The sequence below is a fragment of the Megascapheus bottae genome, chromosome 12, assembly GCF_031878675.1.
Source record: "Megascapheus bottae isolate mThoBot1 chromosome 12, mThoBot2.hap1, whole genome shotgun sequence".
Classification (NCBI taxonomy): Eukaryota; Metazoa; Chordata; class Mammalia; order Rodentia; family Geomyidae; genus Megascapheus; species Megascapheus bottae.
In genome coordinates, this window is record NC_143520.1 from 5,337,286 (window position 1) to 5,357,716 (window position 20,431).

At 38.1% G+C, this 20,431-nt stretch overlaps 1 protein-coding gene across 4 annotated transcripts in view; it reads left to right on the forward strand.

The window, feature by feature from the left end:
- Nucleotides 1–20,431, forward strand: part of Sestd1 (SEC14 and spectrin domain containing 1) — a 102,820-nt gene that overhangs the window by 13,086 nt on the left and 69,303 nt on the right. Inside the window, exons 1-2 of one of the 4 annotated variants that reach the window (XM_090342536.1) lie at nucleotides 9,592–9,658; nucleotides 16,123–16,243. The exons of 2 other annotated variants lie outside the window; for them this stretch is intronic. The gene's annotated coding sequence lies outside the window, so the exon portion shown is untranslated. Of the gene's footprint in view, nucleotides 1–9,591; nucleotides 9,659–16,122; nucleotides 16,244–20,431 lie in introns of those variants that run through there. One more of the 4 variants, XM_090342537.1, reaches the window with a different exon arrangement.

Here is a 20,431-nt window from a genome sequence, read left to right on the forward strand (position 1 = left end):
ATTAGACAATCTTCCCTCCAAACCATGTTCTCTACTCTTTTGCTCTTCTCATTGTTTAAGAATAGTTTTTCTTTTTTTAGTCTCCTGTTATAGGTTATATTGTAAATGTCTCCCAATAGCCTAGTAGGTTAGAGTATCTTGATGCTGTTGGGAGGTGGTAGAAACTTTGAGGATTGGATCTAATAGTGTATCTTGGGTCATAGGAGATGTGGCCTGGAAAAGGATTGTGGGTTCTTTCCTTTCCTCTCTTTATGCTTCCTTGTGATGAGATAAGCAGCTCTGTTCTTCTACTCATGCTGCCTTACCAGATGCCGACAAGTATCAAGGCCAACAAATTGGAAACTCTAAAACTCTGAGCCAAAATAACCTTTTTCTGTATAAGTTGCATATCTCCACTGTGTTGTAGTGAGGGAATATTGACTCATAGATAGTTGGGTGAGGTGATAGTGGTCATGATCCTTGTTTCTTTCCTTGAGCTTAATTTCCATGTTTGGGGGTTTGAAGTAAACCTGGCTCTTGTGTCTGTGTGATGCACCCTATTTACTTCTCATACCATGGAGACTACAAGAATTTTGGGACAGAAGAGATGACTGAGTATTAAACAGGGAAGGGAAGATTTAAAAATGGTCTTCATTTTTATGAAATCAAAAGGTAGTAAGTACTTCTATTTTATTTTATTTTAAGTTTTTCTGGGTGATAGTTCAGGGGCTTGAACTCAGGACCTTGGTGCTATTCCTGAACTTCTGTGCTCAAGACCAGCATTTTATCATGTGAGCCACAGAGCCATTCAGGTTTTTGGTGGTTAATTGCAGATAAAAGTTTCAAGGACTTTCTGCCTGGCTGAATTGCTTCAGAAAACCAGGATCCTCAGATTTCAGCTTCCTTAGTAGCTAGGACTATTGGTTTGAGTTTCTTGTGCCTGGCCTTAGTAAGCACTTTTAAATGGAATCTGGAACCTTGGAATTTGAGAATCCTCAGTTCTAAATAATTGAGTTTAAAAGAGTACTGGAGTAACGTATTAACTTTTGGATTGACTTCTCTCAGAAATTATTAAAGCCATTTTCTTAGTGGATTCAACAAAACAAAAATTATAAGTACCAGTCTACTCCCTCAGTTGAACCCTAGCAAACAAATCCCAAGGCAACAATTTCTTAAAGCAACCTTAGTTTACAAATGAAGTTTGTATGAAAGTATGGTTATATCATATTTAAGGCTTTTTCTGTCTTGGAAGGGGAGCCTGGACTCCAGGGATAGGATTCAGGAGAGATGTTCTAGTGATTATAGGAGGGAGGCAGTGTAAAGCCTGCCAAGGAGTCAAACATGGCTTCTCACAGTTTACACTAGGGCTTGGATTACCTTTCCCTACAGACAAAATCTCTGTTCCAAATATTTATCCTATGTAGGGCAGGCCATAAAACAGACATGTATCTTGAATCCTGGTAAGATGGAAGCTCCTATCATTACTTTGTAATTTAGGATTCATGTCCCACTTCCTTTGAGATATCTAACAACTGGAAGATTAGAAACTGAGTGAATAATCTAAGCAGAGGTCCGTCTTAGACATGTAGATTCAATTAAAAATGTCATTTAAATTAGGCTATTTTGTACCCTGTGAGAAAATTTAAGCCTATCAGTCATTAATACCTTAGTGCAAATCCCTTAAAAAGATAATTACTGCTTTCTCCTTATTAGTGTACTGAGATGAGTACTATGCAATAACAATGTTGGTGGGAGAGGTGTTTTGTATAATTTACATTTATTTTTGTTTGTTCAGGCTGCTATAACAACACCATATTCTGAATGGTTTATAAGTGATAAAATTTATTTCTCAAGAGTTCTAGAGGCTGGGTAAGTTTAAGGCACTATGACACTGGTGTCTCTTAGTTCATGGATGGTTATCTTGCTGTGTCCTCACAAGGAGGGGTAAGAGAGCTTTCTAAAATCTCTTACAAAGGTTCATGAACCTCTGCCCTTACAAGATGGAGTTACCTTAGGATACAGAGGCCTTCCAAGGTCTCATCTCACATGGGGGCTAGGATTTCTTATTCTTAAGGGTAATTTAGCTCCAAATGCTAAAAACGTACAACTCCTAAAGTTGTATAGTTTTCCATTTCCATTTAAGTTTGTGATCTGTTTTGAGTTAATTTTTTTTATGTAAGGTGTCAAGCTCAGTTCAAGGTTCACTTTTTTGCCTGTGGATATCTAGTTGCTCTGGCACTATTTGTTGGAAAGGTAATTTTTTTTTCCACCGAATTGTTTTTGTAGCTTTGTCCAAAAGCATTTGGCATATTTGTGTGCTTCTATTTCTGGTGGTGTAATTTTCCCTCCAGCATTGCTTTTGCTGTGTTCCTTTTTTTTGTTGTTTTGGACAGACTATATTTTCACTTTTATCTAGTTGAATGTATTTTTAAAATTTCAATTCAAACTTCTTGAGCCCATGTATTATTCAATCTTTTCATATACCTATTGTTACATATTTGAGTCATTCTCAATTAATTACTTTCTCACGTATCTTTGAGCAGCTTCCATCTTGTAAAGCTGTGTTTTCTAGACCTTCCCAAATGTTATAAATGTTATAAGAACTTAGGCTTTTACTAGAGAAAATGGTCTTAAGTAATTTATGTAAACATAGTTGGAATTAATTTTTTTGAATGGCTGCTATGTTGAACCTATAGTCCTGCATTTTCTACACTCCATCCTTCAAATAAAATTGAAGAAAAATGTGCATGACCTATTCTAGTTACAAGTAACCCCTGCTTCACTAATTTAAAGAATATATATCTGAATAGTGGAATTTGATAATAGGAGACTAGCATTTATTTCAGATTGCTGAACATATTTTTTTTCCACTGAATTTTAGAAGCTTTTATGCTGACTCTGTACCTTCTTATGGCTCATGGGTAGGAATGCATTATTTGATTTCTAAGTGTTTGAAGATTTTTTTCCTTAACTCTGATGTTGGTTTGTAATTTGATACTATTGTGATGAGAGAAAATGGTTTATTTAATTTCAATTATTTTAAATTTGTTGAGATTTGCTTTCTTGTTCAGGGTCTACCTTGATGTGGTTTGTCTTAATTTATGTTATGCAAACATTTGCAAAGGTAAATGTATTGTGCTGTTTTGACTAGAAATTACTATTCAAGGGTAATTGAGTTGTATATTCCTGTGGGTTTTCTGTATAATTTGTATCAGTTATTGAGAGAGGTATTGATTATCATTACAATTGTAATTATGGATCATCTATCAGTTTAGTTTTTGATTCACTAATTTTCTGTTTTTGTCATGTGTTACATACAATTTAGAATTTGCTATGCCTTCTGCATATTTTTTTTAATTTTGTATTTTAACTCAGGGCCTCATGCTTGCAAACCAGATGGTATTAACCAGCTTTGATGCATTTTTTTGAAATTGGCACTCATTTTATATTTTGGAAGTCTGGATTGTGATGTAGCTGTTCATGCTTCCCTGTGTCACTGGTGTCACAGGTATGACTACCATGCCAAGTCATTGTACTTACCCTGTAACTAGTGTGATGGGAACATGCTATTACATGTAGCCATGGCCAGGGTGGAATGTTACAAACTTCTTTTGCCTAGGCTGGTCTCAAACCATGATCACACTTTGTAGCCACATAGCTAAGATCTTGATAGATTGAGCCTCTTATTTTGTACTGTACCTTGCTCCCAAGTCTGTTTTTATAAGTTATTACAGCCAACCCTGGATTCCTGTGGGTCATATTTATAGGAATTATTATTTTTCTACTATGTTGCTACTTTCAACCTTTGTAGTTGTAGTTAAAGTAAGTTGCTTCTAAGTAGCACATACATTGGCTCATACCTTTTATCTACTTTTTTCATGTTGCTTTTAATTAATACATTTATACTATTTATTCTTAGTGTCATTATGTTAGGGCTTAAATCTTTTTTCTTCTATTTTCTGTTTATATTTCTTTGTTTCCTATTGCCTGCCTTCCTGTGGGTAACTTATTGTATTTTGAATTCCATTTTGAGCTAGCTATTGGACTTCTGAATATATCCTATTGTGCATCACTTTTGTGGTTGCTCAGGCATTATATTATGTGCAATATGACTCATTACACTATGCTCTTGTCATCATTTTACCAGTGTGCATGAAGAATAGAAACCTTACCTTCCTTTCTGTATCTTTATCCTTCTTCATTTGTAGTGTAATTACCTTAAAAATTTCCTGTATATACATTTAGAACAGTGTTCCTCTAACTGTCAAACATAATTTAGAAAAGAATTTTGCTTCATCTGTCAAACCTAATTTAGGAAATAAGAGAACAGCAGGGTATGGTGGTGCACGCCTATATGCCCCAATACTCGTGAGGTAGAGATTGGGAAGATTGTGGCTCCAGGCCAGCCTGTACATCTGTTCTACCTGAACTGCTCAGTGTTTTATCTCAGCACTAGTGCTGGTTACTTTTGTAACTTTGGCACTATTAGGTGTTGACTCTATCACCAACTGTTTGAGAAGATTGTAAGATGGACCTATTATAAAACGTCCAAATAATCATATTCCACACTATCGTTGCTTTCTGTTCCTTTCAATGCAAAGGTAATCACTGTAATTTTGGATGTTAAAATATTTGTATTACCAACATGTGGAGGACCTACTGTTTGCTGTGTACTGAACTTAAGCATTGAAATACTAGATAAGTTAATGATTTAGAGCCAAGTGTACATGTAAATCATTTATAAAGCTGTACATTATGGCCAGCCCATAGTTTGTGATTCAGTTGGTTTGGGTTTGGCGCCTTGGCATTGATGTTTTATGAAAGCTTTCAAGCAACTCAAGATATAACTAAACATCAGTGGTTTCAGTTCTTTCTATTATTTTTCCTTAGAATGCTTTTATCTGTACAACTTTCAATTTTGGTCTTTCAAAGTTTTTAATCTTAATTTTTTGAAAACTTTCTTTGTAGTAAAAAGCAATACATGAACTATGATCTGTTTACAACGAGAACACATTTTTAGCAAATAGTATGTCTTTCAGCAGCTTAAAATGAGAAAGATCAGTATCATTTTTCAAAGATTTGCTTTAATTCTCCATTGGTCTTTTTTAAAAAGTACTTTTAGGACTAGTGTAGGGAATATATCTTCCTAAGGATTCCTTATTTGAACTAAATAATTTTTTTAAATTGGGTTTTGGTGGTATGAGGTGTTGGAATTCAGGGCATTGCCTTTAGCAGAATGGCACTCTGCCACTTCAGTCATATTTCCAGTCTTATTTTCGGCTGGTTATTTTTTAGTTAGTGTCTCTTGAACTTTTTCCTCAAGGGCAGCGTCCTGGGTAGCTAGGATTACAGGTATCTGCCACTGGTACTTGGCTTAAACTATAAAATGTCTCCCTAAAAAATAAATAGCTAAGAGTATAAGAATCTCAACTGATTGTCAACAAAAAGTTAACAACTAGAGCAGAGAAATTAAGCCTTGTAGTGAGGAATGAGATTTTGGAATATCTGATAAGACTGGCACAGGCATGTGGCATCTAAGTAGTTCATATATTTAACTTAGGAGACATGATTTTTTTTTGCTTCAAATATTAATAGCAAGTTGGGGCTGAGAACGGAAGGGCAGTTAGAAAGAAAGGAGAAAAGAGGCCAGTTAATAATAGAGAATGTACAGAAAAAGGATCAAAGATAAAAATTCAATTATGTTTTGTGACAACAAAATTTCCTCTGAGAAAGAGGAAATTAGGTGCTCTAGTTCCTTATTTATTTTTGGAACACATATTCAGTTCATATATGACCTTTATAAGCACAATACAGAAGAAAATTATAAAATACCGCCTTTTGAGAATTGAAGTTTCTAATTTCTTGCAGAACTTGATGTGACTGAGAGACTACTACAGGGGAGCTGGTGCTTTGTATTTTGTTACTTTTAAAGAATGAAATAAGAAAGTTTCTGAATTATTGTCAGATATCTTGTCAGATTTTCTTGTTTCCTAAATGGTAGTGCATGCCATGAGTATATTTTGATGGAAACTAAGGATTTTAAAGGGTTTTAATCACAGAATATCTAAAAATCATGAGAGCACATGAGTTTTTTTCTATTATACCAATAGTTTTCTATGGGTTTATTTGTATAATTTGATGTGTGCAGAATATTTATGATGTAATTTCAAAATTTGTGTGCCATGTTTGGGGCTTTCTCTTTAAATGAGGAGATAAGGCTACTAAGTCCATAGGAAGAATAGAAGAATAGAAGTAGAAGAGTATATAAGCCAGTCTGCTGAAGGGACATGTGTAAGTGCCACCGAAGATAGACCTATTGCTGTGTTTGGCACAGATGAGTGGTTGCCAGTGCTTATTCTGAAAACCAAACACTGTCCCAATTCTTAAATAGAATAATCCAAATCCATTAAGAAATGATCCCTTAAAAAATATCTAAATGATCTCAGCTGTTTTTCTTACATTCTCTGAGTTTCTTCTGTATTCAAGACACATACCTGAGGCTTGTAGGGAAAGGTCAAAGATAATTAAAATTGCCTTAATCCCTGACCACCTTGCAGCATAAACCTTTAATAGATGCCAATTTTTTTTTGGTTGAAAAATGTAGGCTATCATGGGAACTCATACAGAATGGCCTAATAAGCAGGGATTAAAAAAAAAATGTCAAACTCTTAAGACAAAGTCATAAGGAGGAGCCGTTAGGACAATTAGGCTAGTAGGTTCCAGAGATAATCAGTAATGGAGTTCATGGGCTCATGTTTAGTTATTATTTTTCATCTTTGTGGCCCTTAGTTTGTTGAGAGAAGCACTTACATGGGATTTTTGTCACTAATGATTTAAAGTTGTCTTTTTTAAGATTTAAAAATATTTCATTTCCTCCTACATTGTATGTATTGAAAAGCAGGACAAATATAACATTTATACTGTGTTCCTTTAAGCTTCTTTCTGACTATATAATCAGCTTAGTTTTGGAACAAGAAAAAGATAAAGGACTGATTAGATTTTAAATAGAATTGAGTTTAAATCAGAGACTACTTACTGCTTATATATTTTGACTGAAAAAGATGATTATTTTGTTTACAAAGTAAATCCGTTTTTGTTTTTCATGTTATTTTACTCTCAAAATTTATTTTGGTCTCAATTCTTGATTGAAAAGTCTGTGAACAAAAGTGTATTCTTTTAAATTTTTTTTTTATTGTTGGGGTAATGTATAGAGGTGTTACAGTAACATTTGCCAGGTAGTAGGTGCATTGCTTCTCACATAATAATACCCCTTCTCATCGTTTTTGTCCACATTTCCCTCTCCCAACCCCCTCCCACTTGTCTTGTTTTCCCTTCTTCCCTTTCCTATTTCAAATAAACAAATATACCAGGTAACCATGTAAGATACAATAATAATATGAGATTAACCAAAGGGCAAAAAAAGAGAAGAGAAATCATATAGTACATTAAGAACAACAATCACACAAGATAAAGCTCTTGTTTCTATATCCTAGAGATCCTTTCATTTAGTACCTAGGTTTTGAGCTATTGCAATCCTCTACTGGGAAAGTCCTAGGTGTATACTAATTATTACAAATGAGGGAAACCATTGAGCCTCTGTTCCTTTGGGTCTGGCTTACTTCACTTAAAATGATTTTTCCAAGTCTTTCCATTTTCTTACAAATGGGGCAATGTCATTCTTTCTGATGGCAGCATAGAATTCTATTGTGTGTAAGTACCACATCTTCTTGATCCAATCATGTACTGAGGAGCATCTGGATTGTTTGCATATCTTTGCTATGGTAAATAGTGCTGCAATGAACATCGTTGTGCTAGTGGATTTAAGTATGTCCTTGTTTCAGGACTTTTGGGTAAATGCCAAGTAGTGGCATTGCTGGGTCATAGGGGAGCTGTATGTTTAGTCTTTTGAGGAACTGCCATACTGCTTTCCATCGTGGTTGAATGAGTTTATGCTACCATCAACAGTGTAATAGCAATCCCTCCTGGCCACCTCCCCACTAGCATCTGTTGTTATCATATTTCTTGATAATGGCCATTCTAATTTGAGTGAGGTGGAATCTCAGTGTTGTTTTGATTTGCATTTCTTTTATGACCAGAGCTGTCAAGCATTTCTTCATGTGTCTATAGGCCATTTTTACTTCCTCTTCAGAGAAGTCTGTCTCTTTAAGTCTTTGGCCCATCATTTAATGGGATGGTGTTTCTTTGAAGATTTGTTTTGGAGGGATTCAATGTTTTTAGCTTTAGATAACAGTGTATTCTTGATTATAGAATAAAAAATGAAAATGAAATGAAATTTTAAAAATGATATTGGCTTGGGTTCCATTGTGTGCTAAAGAAACTTATTAAGTCTAGGATGTGTTCTGATTTGTATTGACTAGCAATCACAAACTTGTTATTTCAGGGCACAAACAGTTACATTTCCCCTATAAAATGTATATTCAAATTAACTTTTCATTTTCTAAGCTTATAGATTTCCACATAAAGATTGAGCCTTTTGTAAGGTTCTATCCTTTACCCATATATACTCATATAGTAGGTAGACATGTGCATACAAATATGTCTGTACTTACTGTTTGAGGATCTTTTGCATTCTCAGTAATGTCTTGATCCTTCTGCTCAGCAAGCTCCCATTGGGAGAGAGATAAAGTGACTGACTGCCTATGTCACACTGTCACATGTGGGAAGGTCACAGCTAGGAGACAAAGTACAGTAATTAATTGGAAATTAAAGTGTCATGGACTTTCCTTTCTGGGTTGGCTTTTATCTGCAGTCCTCAGATCTCTGCCTCTTGAATAGGATTAGCAGGTGTGAGCTACCAGCACAAGTCTTGTGTTTGGTTTCTTGCTGATGAGGACTGTCAGAAGAGATGGCCTTGATGACTGACCATTCAGAGCTTTTAAGTAGAGGAGTAAGGTAGTTAATTTTGCCTGTGTGAGGGGTGAACTGAAGAGAGTCAGAAAAAGGACGTCTACTAGAGGTTATGCTGTTTTGACACACAAATGCTGTTGAGGAAAATGGTAGAGGCAGCAGATAATGTGGAAATTTTTATGGAAAATAGAATGGAAAAAAAAGTAATTTTAGGTTTTCACAGTGTATATGAATGTGTGGATGTTTACTTAGTTTTGTTTTGAAATATTCCTAGATTTATATAAAGGTTGAAAATTCATTGTCATATACCCTTTGTTAGGTCCACCTGGAAGAAATGACTTCTTCCCTTGGCTCTCTCCTCCTGCACCCTGGAAATCCCTGCCCAGCACCTGTAACCCTGGCAACTGGCATGCCTGGGGGCAGTGGGAGGTCCCCCAGTTTGAAGTATTTCTTCATCCTCTGAGGTCACATCCACTTCTGCTGTGGCTGTACCTCTCCCCCTATATAATCTCTCACTTCCTGCCACAAGTTTGTTTGCCCGACTCCATCTTGGGTGGCAGGAGTCTGCTCTTTCCTCACAATAAACCCTCTTCTCCTGAACTGTGTGGGGTTTACTTCGGCAGACCTTACATTTGGTGCCTGACTCGGATGGGGGAGAGGGTCAGGAGTCACTGGATCCCCTCTGTTTCTCCAGGGTCAATCCGCCTCCCCCCCCCCCCCACTTTGGACCAGAGAAAGTAAACTCCACTCCCAGACCTCTGCCTTCCCATTGCTGGGGTGCGTTCGCTGTAATGTTTCCTGTCTGCACCTGGTGAGTGACTCCTGCCTGCAGGCCTCTTTTCTGTCTACTTTAACCCCCGCCCTCCCCTGCCTAGGGCTCTCTCCCTGTGTCTAGTTTAAGACCCGGATACCCCCCTCCCCCCAATCTGTTCTGGTGAGATTGGATTCCACTCTACATCCTTATTGACTCTGCCCAAGATGTCCTCACTGAATCCACCCCCTGTTGATCTCACTGGCTCTGCCCCATGTTCAGTGACTCCACCCCCTGATGTCCACACTGACTCCTCCCCCCTCCCTGATGTCCTCGCCCACTGGGCCTACCCCCCATGTCCTCACTAAGTCTTCTCCTACCTCCTCACTGACTACCCCCCCATCCTTACTAGACTTCACTTTCTCTTAGTGTTTCTTAGTACAGTGGGGTCTCATCAGTCTCACCCAAGCCGGGACACCCCCTTGGGATATCTTTTAAGCTCTTTAGATGTTCTTCTACTCAGAGATTCCATAAAGCCAAAACAGCTCATCTTTTATTGCAGTTGTGTCTGGGCCAAAATATAGGCTAGAAATTGGTCTCAATGGCCCCAAAATGGGATTTTGGATTATAATATTCTCAGGAATTTAGACAGTTTCTGCCAACACAATGGTAAATGGCCAGAGGTTCTATATGTTCAGGCTTTCTTTGCTCTCCATGCTTGCCCTTCTTTCTACCAATCCTACTCAACTTTCCCTAATCTCCTAGCACAGGGGCAGCCTGTCCCTGCCAAATCACCTAAGAGCCTGGAGCCTCTTCCTAAAGTGCCTGATCCCCTGGTCAACATTGAAGACTCTGCTTTTCCTCCCCAAGCTGAAGCCTTCCTTTTCTTCCCTCTCTATCTCACCTCCCAAAGCTCACACCCAATCCTGCACTGGTGGCTCACCGCCTCCAGCAGCCACCTTATTACCTCTGTGAGAGATGGCAGGGGCGGATGGAATTTTTTGTGCGCAGGCCCCCTTTTCAATGACCCATCTTTCCCAGATCGCGAAGCGACTGGGATCTTACTCCCACGACCCTAATAATTATACCAAAGAGTTTAAATACCTTGTTCAGACCTATGACCTCATTTGGCATGATTTATGTACAGTCCTGTCCTCTACCCTTATCTCTGAAGAAAAGGAAAAGGTTTGGGTTGCAGCCCAGGCACATGCTGACGAAACCCACGGCCTAGACAATACTTTCCCAGTAGGGGCAACAGCTGTGCCCAGGGAAGAGCCCAAATGGGATTACCAAAATAATGCACCTGGAAGGGTTAGCACAGGTAGGATGGTAACCTGCCTTGTAGCTGGCCTCCAGAAGGCAGCCCACCATGCAGTCAACCATGATAAACTAACGGAGGTTACCCAGAGACCCACTGAAAACCCGGCCAAATTTCTTGATCGCCTTACAGTGGCACTCCAGTCTTCTACTAAACTGGCCCCAGAGTCAAAAGAAGGTGTACTGGTCCTTAATACCCACTTTATTTCCCAATCAGTTCCTGATATTTGAAAAACACTGAGGATGGCCCTCAACCCCCCCAAGGAGATCTGGTGAGCATGGCCTTTAAGGTTTTTAACAACCGGGAGGAACAGATAAAAAGCTGATAAGACTGCCCATAATAGGAAAAATTGCCAGCTCATTGCTGCCTGCCCTTCAGACTCCTCAAAGAAGAGGTGCCCAATGCACACCACCCAGACCATGCTTTAAGTGTGGCAAGGAAGGCTATTGGGCAAGAGCTTGCCCTACTCTACAACCACCATCTGGACCCTGCCAAAGTGTGGACAGCCGGGACACTGGGGAGTCGACTGTCCCTCCTCGTCTCTACAAGGTGGGCCAGTCCTTCCCATAACCCCCCACACATGGGGAGAAGCCCAACTTATCCCAGATACTCAGCTTGGCAACAGAAGTGTGATGCTGCCCAGGGTCACTGGATCCCACAAGCATCACAATGGAAGAGCTCAGGGTATGTCTCCAGAATGCAGGCAAGCTACTTGTATCCTTTCTTTTGGATATGGGAGCCAGTTATTCGTTGTTACTTGAGTATTCCTGCTTGTCTTTTCCTTCCCAGATCTCAGTGGTGGGTGTAGATGGCCTTCTTACTTGCTCTGCAACTACCCATGTAGAATAGATAACTTTCCTTTTTTACATTCCTTTCTAATCTTATCCTGCTATCTCATATCTAAGGCTCCCTCAGCCTCTTAAAGCCCTTTTCCTTCTCCCCGAATTTTGCCTGAGGATCAAGTCTTTCTCAAGACTCTTAATCTGTCTGGTTTACATCCTTAAGGCCCCTGCTGACCGCTCCCACGGCAGTTTAGCTCAATGGACAACCACAGTGGTTTCTTCTATCAAGAGTGAAAAAGGCTCCTGCTCTTGCCCCTTCTATGACTCCAAGGTGTCTCACATCCCTGAAGATGAGACCCCTGCCTCTTAAGACTTCTTTTGAATTTCTTCCAAGGACACATATGCACGTTCACTACCATGGAACTGTTACTGCTTCTTCTGGACGGACAGCTTCCTAACTTTCTACCCTCAATGTTGATGCCCCTTGTCAGCAGGAAGTAGCCAGAAAGAATTGGTGCCCCTTTACAACTATCAGAAGGTGGGAAGGTTAGGTCTGCCTGGAAGAAATGACTTCTTCCCTTGGCTTTCTCTTCCTGCACCCTGGAAATCCCCGCCCAACACCTGAAACCTTGGCAACTAGCATGCCTGGGGGCAGTGGGAGGTCCCCCATTCTGAGGTATTTCCCCATCCTCTGAGATCACATCCAGTTCCCCTGTGGCTGTACCTCTCCCCCTATATATCTCTCACTTCCCGCCATAAGCTCTCTTGCTCGCCGACTCCATCTTGCTCAGCAAGAGTCTGCTCTTTCCTCACTAATAAATCCTCCTCTCCTGAACTGCGTGGAATTTCCTTTCAGCAGACCTTACACCCTTCACCTCAAATTCTGTTTTTTTTTTCCATACTTGCTTTAACTAATAAATAAATGTTATATCCTTTCTAAACCATTTGAAAGTGATTTATAGATATCATATCTCTTTATTCTTAAATACTTCATTATTCCCCATTTCCCCCATTGAATCTCATGATACAAATAAATCCCATATTTTCTCCCCCCTTCCCTCTCTCCCTCCCTCTTTCCCTTTCTTTCTTTTTTCCACAATATAACAAAAATTAGGTAGTTACTGATAAGAGTACTGCAATGTCCTTCCTGTGTGCATGTGTGTGAGCATGGGCGTGCACTGGTCCTGGGACTTGAACTGAGGGCCTGGATATTGTTCCTGAGCTCTTTTGCTCAAGACTAGCTCTCTACCACTTGAGTCACAGCTCTGCTTCCAGTCTTTTGGTAGTTAATTGGAGGTAAGAGCCTCTTGGTCTTCCCTGCCCAGGCTGGCTTCAAGTAGTTAATGTTACAGGCATGAGTCATCAGTGCCTGGCCTAAAGTCCTTTTAAGTAAAAGAAAACCTTTTTCCCTGGTACAGGGTGCTATTCATGGTTATGTGTTACTTTTTTTTGTCGTCATATCTCTCATGCTTTTTAAATCTAGAACACATTCAGTTATTTTTTTAGACATTCCACCACTTGGATGTGTGTGACGTTTCCTCATGATTAGAATTTGGCTGTGCTTTTTGGCTGAGATTCTGCAGAAGTGGTGTTTCTGTGTGTCCTATCAGGAGCCTATGCTGCTGTTTTGTTCCATTCCTGGCGATGTACACTCTTATCTGGTTGTGGTGATATCTCTCAGCATTTCTCCAATGTAGAATTATACTTTGTAATTAATATACATGTGAGATGAGTGATTGAAGCTACCTAAAAGCCTGTTTTTATTTTTTAAATGTTATCTTTAAGTAGTTGTACAAAGGGGATGCCATTTAACAAAACAGTTTATGAATACAATACATTTTGATCAGTATCACCTCTTTCAACATTCTCACTCATCCCTCCCTTTCCTTCACTTTCTCTTACTCTTCTTAATATTATAGGATATATATGGGAATTTTGTTTTCATTTTCCTTCCTCTTTTCTTTATTGTCCAGCCCTTTCCCTTTGACCCCCCCCATTTGAGTAGCTGATTCCTGTTGTTTTGATTTTATCTTTCTAAGGAATTGCATTATTTGAGATCTCCTGTGACTCTACAATATTTCAGTTTATATATTTGCATACTATCCAGTGTATTTTACTTATGAGATTTTAAGCTTAATCTGGCATCAGTGTATAAGGGAAAAGGCGGGTCCTTTGTCTCTCTGATCGTGACTTACTTCACTTAACAGATTTAATGGGACTTCATTAAACTCAAAAGTTTCTCTACAGCAAATGACATAACCAACAACCTAAAAAGACAGCCTATAGCCTGGGAAAAGACTTGTCAGCCACACATCATAAAATGGCCTAATATCCAGAATATGCACAGAACTTAAAAAATTAAATGCGCAAAAAACCAACTTAAAAAATTAAATGCGCAAAAAAACCAACAACTCATTTAAATAAATGAGCTAATGAGTTAAAGAAAATCTTCTCAGAGGAAGTAAAAATGGCAAATAGACACATAAAGAAATGATCCACATCTCAAGCCAATCAAAAAAATATTGAGATTCTGCTTCACCTCAGAATGGTGATTATCAAGAAAACAGTAACAGATGCTATGGAGGATGTGGCCGAAGGGAGCCCTAATGCACTGTGGGTTGGGAAGTAGAAATTCTTCAGAGAATTAAACATAGAACAACCCTGTGTTCTAGCAATTCTACTCCTTGGCATTTACCCTAAAGATTACAAACCAGGGTACAGTAAAGCCACCAACATAACCATGTTTATGGAATTAGCCCAGATTCCCCTCCTTGAATGAATAGATAAAGAAAATGGGGCATATATACACAATAGAATTTTTCTCATTCATTAGAATGATACTGCAACATTTGTAAAGAAATGAAAGCTCTGACAAAACCTGTTTTTAATATAATTTCTACTCATTAGGTTTAACATTTAGCTAGCTATGATTCTTTTATGAATCATCCATGTCCTTTTGATATGTGCCTATAAACCTCTTAGTAACAAGTGTTCTTGAGTCATCAGGATTTAGGCAACTTATTTGAACATACTGCTTATCCAATCTCAGAATCTGCTATAGGGTGACATATATAAATTGAGATTGATCTATTTGTGTAATTGTGAATGTATCTATCATCATCATCATCATCATCATCATAATCATGTATGTAATCTATCTGTCTATATCTTTACAAAGGCTGGCAGATCCTATCTGTAGCCAATAGGCTGGAGGTCTAGGATGCCGATGGCTTACTTAAGGCTGTCAAGTAGGAAGAATTGATAGTGTAGATGGATTCTGAAAGCAATCTGCAAGAGAAAAGGCTGTTACTGGGGCCAGTCTTATTTTTGTGTCAGGATTTCAATTGATTGAATGAAACCCACTGACATAGAGGTGCTTTGCTTCATTCTACAAATTAAGTTGCTAATACCACCCCATAATATCATCGCAGAATCCCAGATTAATGTTCAGTTAATTATCTGGACAACATGTGGCTCAGTTGAATTGGTACATAAAATTAACCATTGGAGCCCTTTCAGTGCACAGCACTAGGGCACCTCCCACTCCCATTTTAATCAATATTAAAAACTATTAGTGCGTATTTTCTTTTCTCTTCTAAATTTTACTACTATGGCTCTTTTGATCTTCACTTTCCATGTTTTAGCTCCCTTCAACAGAGAGACACCTGGCTTCTGTTAGTCATGGTCTGCTTATTTATTTGCTCAATCTTAGAATACACAGGAGGTAATTCAGAACTGTTTAACACTGTAAGAAACCCATTTATTGGAATTTCAGTGTTTATTTCAGTTCTTTTGCTTACAATCTGTGAATAGTAAAAGTATTTGGCTTAAAATTGCTTGGCTTCTTTCTCCCTCTGTTAGTATTGTTATGATAGTCATGTAAAATATCAATAAAGGCATTCATTTCTGTTCAATTTGAGTTTTTCTCTCCTCTTATCTTTGTTTTTCTTTGAGCTGAGAAATTAGCAGTTCCCAGAATCAGAGCTATAAGGAAGGTATGCTAAGAAAAGTGTTAATCATTTCCCATTTCTTTCACTCCATCTCCAACCTGTCACTTCACTCTTCCTACTCTAGGAAATTTTCCTTATGAGTCCCTCCCTCCCCACTCCCTCCCTCCCTCCCTCCCTCCCTCCCTCCCTTCCTTCCTTCCTTCTTTCCTCCCTCCCTCCCTCCCTTCCTTCCTTCCTTCCTTCCTTCCTTCCTTCCTTCCTTCCTTCCTTCCTTCCTTCCTTCCTTCCTTCCTTCCTTCCTTCCTCCTCTCCCCCCTCCCCTTTCTTCTTGTTGTACTCCTTGCCTTGAGCCTTGCTCAGGCACTTTTGTTTTTGTTTCTTGAATTAAATTTTATTGTCAAGGTGATTTACAGAGGGGTTATAGGTACACACACAAGGTAATGAATACTTTTTTTTGTCTTTTCTTTTTTTCAGTTGTGTGGCTTGAACTCTGGGCCTGGGCACACTGTCCCTGAACTCTTCAACTGAGACTCTAAAGGGCTGGCTTTGAATCAAGATCCTTAGATCTCAGCCTCTTGAGTTGCTAGGATTATAGGTATGCACTGTTGGTGTCGACTGTGAAAATATTTCTTGTTGAACATTGTTACCCCCTGCCATGTTTTTCTCCCACTTTTCCTTCCCCCCCCTAGACCCCTCCCTCAGTTTGTAAAGTTCATTTCCAACATCTTGTCTTGTGAGTATCGCTGTTACATTGGTTTACCCTTTGTCCTTTATCTCACCATTTTGGTGTTCCTCTTCCCTTCCCTAATGCAGATAATCAAATATACAATACACTGGGTACCAATATCAAATAAAGTGACAGTAGGGGATAAACCCATAGGGGGGGAAAACAAAAGGGAAAAGAATTAACTTTACATAGTACATTAAAAACAACCACAAACATAAACTTCTTGTTTCCACATTTTACAGTTCATTTTGCTTAGAATCATCTTATTTAGTCATACATACATAGCTATTGAGCTATTGAGATCCTTTGCTAGGACAATCCTAGACACATACTAATTATTATAAATTATTATAAATGAGAGTATGTTTCTTTGGTTCTGGCTTACTTCATTTAATATGATTTTTCCAAGTCTTTCCATTTCCTTATTAATGGGGCAATGTTATTCTTTCAGATGGCAGCATAAAATTCCATTGTGTACATATACCACATTTTTCTTGGTCCATTCATCTATTGAGAGGCATCTGAGTTGGTTCAGTATCTTAGCTATGGTAAATAATGCTGCAGTGAACTTGGATGTGCTGGTAGCTTTAGTTTGGCCTTGTTTGTGGTGATTTGGGTAAATAGCCAGGTGTGGCATTGCTGGGTCTTAGGGGAGCTCTATGTTTAGCCTCTTGAGGAGCCTCCATACTGCCTTCCAGAGTGGTTGAACAAGTTTACACTCCTACCAACAATGTAATAGCATTTCCTCTGGCCACATCCCAGCCACAATCTTTCGTTACTAGATTTCTTGATCATGACCATTCTAACTTGGGTAAAGTAGAATTTCAAAGTTGTTTTGATCTGCATTTCTTTTATGGCCAGAGATGTTGAACATTTCTTCCTGTGTCTATTGGCCATTCTTATTTCTTCTTCAGAGAAGTCTCTTTAAGTCTTTAGTCCACTTATTAATGTGGTGGCTGTTCTTTGAGGATTTGTTTCAGGGGCAATCAATTTTTTGAGTTCTAAGTATATTTTAGATATGAGGCTCTTGTCTGTTGTATGACTAGGGAAGATCTCTGTCACTTTTTTAGCTTTCTGTTTATCTTGCTGCCTATGTGCTTTGCCATACAGAAGTTGTGCAGTGTGATGCAGTCTCATTTGTCCAAACTTTCTTAGGTTCCTTTGTGTTTCTGGGCCTTTATTAAGAAAGTTTCAACGTGTGCCAAGGAGCCCCAGTGTACTCCTACTCCTTCCTCTAATATTTTTAGGGTGTCTGCTTTTACCTCCAGATTTTTTATCTTTTGGGGTTGATTCTGGTGCAGGGTGGTATATAAGGAGCTATCCTTAGTTTTCTACAGGTGTTTAACAATTCTGCCAGTGTTATTTGTTGAGGAGGCTTTCTTTTTTCCATCTTATTTTTCTTGTTCCCTTAGTGAAAATTAGGTGGTCATAGGTCTACTGGGTTGAGTTTCTTATTTATCTAATTTGTTTATTTTGTACAGACAAATGTGTATCATCTTTCCTCTTCTTTATAATCCCAAAAGGCACATGCCATATATTCTTGTACTTGTTGTCTGCAAGTGAAAGCCTGTGATACAAGTTTCAGTATAAGTCTAAGGGCTTGATAACCAGGAACAACAGTGGTATAAGTTCCATCCACTACAAGGTAAAAGAAGACTAAGGTTTTAGTTCAAGTTATTAGGTAGGGATTTCAATCTTTCTATTCCTTTGGTTCTCTTTGGGCCCTCAACACATTCAATAATGTAGGCTGACTAGGGGAAAGGCTGTCTTCCTCAGCTGTACCTCAGCTCAGATGCTGATCTCTTTCAGAACTACTTTTAGGCATATTAGAAATAAAATTTAACCAGATAGTTGGCTGAAACTTAGCCAGTCAGGTTAATGTACAAAATTTGCCTTTGGAATTTTGCCTATCATGACTGCCTCCTTGAGTTGTCTATGCCTTTAAATTCCTTCTTTGATTTTATTGACTGAGTAAATAATAGTTGTTAAATTTAGAACACACTCTTAAGTGTTAATACTTGTTATGATCATAATTTTGCATTGTATTTTCTAAATCAATCTTAAATTTATGACATTTATATTCCTTACCAAATACATCTTCCTGCTCTTCTGAACAACCCACTGATTACTTGCCACAGTGGGTGAGCATTTTGGATATAAATTTTTTTCCCTTTGTAGTGTTAACCATTAAAAATAAATAAATATATATATATATATATATATATTGGGTGTGTACGTGTGTGTGTATGTGTGTGTGAGATAGTGTGTGTGAGGGAGAGAGAGAGAAAGAGAGGGAGAGAGGGAGAGAGAGAGAACTGAGAAAATATGTACAGTCACAGAGAAAGGCTTTAAGGGACAGGAGCAAATGTCTCCAATGCCAATAACATAGCAGGAGCTGGAATTTAGTTGACTCTCCTGTCCCAGCACACCTTCTTCTTTATAATACTGTGTTATCAGTTGTGGTCTCCTTCTTAGGCAATTTTAAATGGGGTACAAAAATCTAAATTCTCTTTCAGAAAGAACTTTAGATTGTAATGGTAAATATGGGGATGTGTGGTCCATTTCTTGTTTTCTCTTTATTTTATTTATCCATTTTTTTTTTAAGTTTTTTGCCAGTTCTGGGCCTTGAACTCAGGATCTGAGCATTGTCCTTGGCCTTTCTCAAGGCTAGAACCCTTCTACTTGAGTGACAGCTCCATTTGTGGCTTTTTCTATGTATATGTGGTACCAAGGAATTGAATCAAGGTCTTCATGCATGCTAGGCAAGCACTGTACCACTAGGCCAAACTCCTGGCCCCTTCTCTTTATTTTAAAATAAAAAAAAAAATAGTGCTGATTTCAAATATACATTTTAAGAGATTACAGCTTCCTCTTTACACTGTTAGTATACTTAAAGATTTAATCAGTTTTACAGGAAAAGGAAGCCCTATCTATCTTTCACCTATTTCAAACAGTTACTTTAAATAGCCAGTCTTATTCCAGGTATGCAGTCCTTGCCCAAATCCCAGTACTATCTTCTTGTTCATGAAAATTCCTGTGCAGAGCCTTAATCCCATGGAAGTTGTATTAGGAGGTTTTGTGGGTGATTGAGACATGAGGGAATGGGGATTGCCACTCTTATAAAAGGACTCCAAGTTAACAGGAGTATTCTTCCTTGCTGTTGCATTCTTCTGCCATGTGAATTGTGGAGATAATGCCATGTCTAAATGCCTTCCTTCGCCAACCGGATGGTGAGCTGGTGCCTTGATCTTAAGACTTCTCCAGCTTCCAGAACTGTGAGAAGAAAATTTATTATTTATAAGCTACCCATTCTTAGATATCATGGCACCTTGAGAAAACTAGGACATCTAGATATATTTATTGATGTGGACATGTCACTAAAAGATAAGGGACACTTTATAAAAATAAGCTTAATATCTTCCAGAATGTGCAGTGTTTAAAAAGATTTATCTTTGCAGCTGCAGTATGTTCTAATTATAGTGGAAGTCAGCGAGATAAATTGCTAAGCATATGCAGTTCAGTTTATAGACTTTCTGGAGCATATTGCTTACAGATTTTGAGGTTTTAAAAATTCTTAAAATGTACATCATTTTTATCCAGATTTTCCTGATTTTAAAATGCACAATTCTGCTGCTTATTTAAAAAATTTTGCAGCTTCATTAAAGTAAAATTTATGTACTATAAAATTCACCTATTTTAAAATTATGTTCTTATTATCCTTAAGTAGTTGTACAAAGGATTATAATTGGAACATGTCAGTGTATGAGCAAATACCTCTTGATCCAAATCACCTATTTTAATTATACAATTCAATGAAATGATGAAGAAGTTGTAGCAGATGACCTATGATTCCAACTCCATGATTTATAAATTTGTTTATTTCTATATGACTTTCAACAAATTGATATTCTGTGGCTACGTTTTTCATCGGATAAAATATGACATTAATGAATTGTATGGAGATATGATAGACTCATACCTGAAGATGAGATTATATTATTGGAACAGGAAAAAAAACCTGTACATGTTATTTTTTATAAGGTTGGGATTGTTATT